A 2,678-nucleotide genomic window follows, 5' to 3' on the forward strand; every position below is an offset into this window, starting at 1 on the left:
TCTGGGTTGAGAAAACCCTGGGGAGGAGGTGGGACGACCTAGGAAGTCGTGTGTGCAGATCAAAACTGTGTGAAGAGAGAGATGGCCCACCACCGGCGGTCGCCATGAGGGCCCTAGGTGGAAACGCGGGGTTTGGATGCAGCTTGAGGGATAATGATGAATGGTTATGTTGCCCTTCTAACAACTGCCTTTAGATGTTTATAGACCTTTTAGTTTTCCCGTCTTTCTGCCTAATTGCTTGGTTTATGGAATCTTATCTCTTTACGTGGTGATTTTGGCACTTCAAAACGTCTAAAAAAAATTTGAGCCTATTGAGTCGTTGAAGGAAAAAAATGTGAAGTACACCCCCACACCACACACCACCACACACACACCCACCACCCCCCACCCCCACCCACACTTTTATTATTATATTTATTAATATCTAATATTTATATATATATATTTATCCTTTTATGGAGAGAGGGAGGAGAGAGAGAGGAAAATGGATATCCTTTGAAAATTAATTCGGAAGGAAAAACAATGTTAAGGTTTTATATTATATATATATTATATATAATTTAATATTATAATATATATATCTTATAATGGTGGTGTGCTGTGGGTGTTGTGTTGTGTGTGGTTGTGTGGTTGTGGGTTGTGTGTGTGTGTGTGGGTGTGTGGGGTTGTGGTGTCTCCCTGTTGTTTGTGCTTTGTGTTGTGTTTTTGTTGTGTAATTATATAAAATATATAGATATTATTATACTTTATAAGTATTATATAATTATAATTATATATATATCTATAAATATACCATGTAGAATTTTATAAATTTTATATTCTATATCTTCTATATTATATAAATATACTATATATTAATTATACAAATACGCCAATATAATAATTTATATTAAATATTATATAATAATAATAATTAAAATCATAAAATATATATATATATTAATATACATGTACAATATTTTAAATTATTTAAAATCATATATATAATATCATATATATATATATATTATATTAATATATAATATAATATACATAAACAAAATTATATTAACTAAATACTATTATCTTTATATATATATATATAAAAATATAATATTTTTATATATATAATAATATTAAAAATGTATGTATATATATTTTAATATATTATTATATATAATATAGTATTATAATATATATATATTATATATTATATATTATATATAATAATGATGTATATATATAAATTTTATATTTATATATTTATATATAAAAAACATAAATATTCTAGTGTTTTCCTTTCTATTTTATATATCTTAATTTTTTAGTCTTTTCCCCTATTCATAAATCGTTTTTTTTTACCTTTGTTTGGGTCACAAAAAATTTTTGCAATTCGGCATATAAGTAATTACACATGTTCAATTTCCTTTTTTTCTTCTCCTTTTTTTCCTTTATTATTTTTAAACCCCTAATTTTAATTTCATTTAAATTTTTTATTGTTATTATTTTATTTTTTATTTATTATTATTTCCCTTTTTAATTTATCATCATCATGATTTAAATGATGATGATAACAATCTTTAAAATGATAATGAAAATGAAAAAATGAAATGATGGTAAAAATACATTATAATATAATAAGAAATAATAAATTTTAATAATGGATAATAAGGTTTAATAAACAACAACAAAAACAAATAATATATAGTAGTAGTAAAGTAGTAGTAAATTAATATGATAGAGTATATAGTAAGTATAAGTATAGTATAAAATAATTTATTATTCTAATAATTTCTCAATTTCCAGTCTTTATAAAAAAGTTAATCCCCTGGTTACAATATTTTTTTCACCTTTCATCAATTTTTTTTTAGTCCTAATATATATAAAAATTTTAATTAAAGTTAATTATGCTTCTCTCTCTTTGCTCCCCTCTCTCCTCTCTCTCTTCTCTTCTCCTCTTCTATCTATCTATCTTCTATTATTCCCTTTCTCCCCCTTTTCCCCCTTTCTCCTCTCTCTCCTCTCTCTGCCCTTTCTCTGCTCTCTTTCCTTCTTCCTCTTCCCCTCTCTCCTCTTTCTCTCTCTCTTCTCTCTCTCTCTCTCTTTCTTTCTTTCTTTCTTTCTCTCTCTCTATCTCTCTCTATTTCTCCTTCTCTCTCTCTCTCTTCTCTCTCTCTTAACTTACCTACCTACCTTCTCGATTTTTTTCTTCTGGCATTATTTTTCTTCATTTCTCCTCTCATTTTTTTTCTTGTTTTTCTTTGCTTTTCTCTTTCCAAGAAATTTCCTTTAAACATAATATTTTATTTTTCATTTGATCTCATTTGCGCGGGATGTTGTTTTGTTGTTTTCTGTTGTTTTTGTTTTAATTCTTATTGTTTCTTCTAATTGATTTTTGTTTTTTTTTTTTATCGACTGTAAATTTTTAGATTATGAGAATAAGACAAAAAACAGAAAACCAGAGATACATACATAGAAGGGCAGCAAAAAAGATATCGTAATAAAACTAACCTGATAGTTCAACAAAAACCCCAACTTCATTCAATATGACAAAAAAACACAAGAATATTAACATCTACCGATGCAAAGCTCGGAATACTTTTCCCCTGTTGGACAAATCCCTTGGAAAATTCTTTCTCGTCCTCCATCCCCACTAATTTGAAATCCACGATTTGAAAGTACTTTCCCCAAAGCCCCGG

The sequence above is a fragment of the Penaeus monodon genome, chromosome 36 (genome assembly GCF_015228065.2).
Source record: "Penaeus monodon isolate SGIC_2016 chromosome 36, NSTDA_Pmon_1, whole genome shotgun sequence".
NCBI lineage: Eukaryota > Metazoa > Arthropoda > Malacostraca > Decapoda > Penaeidae > Penaeus > Penaeus monodon.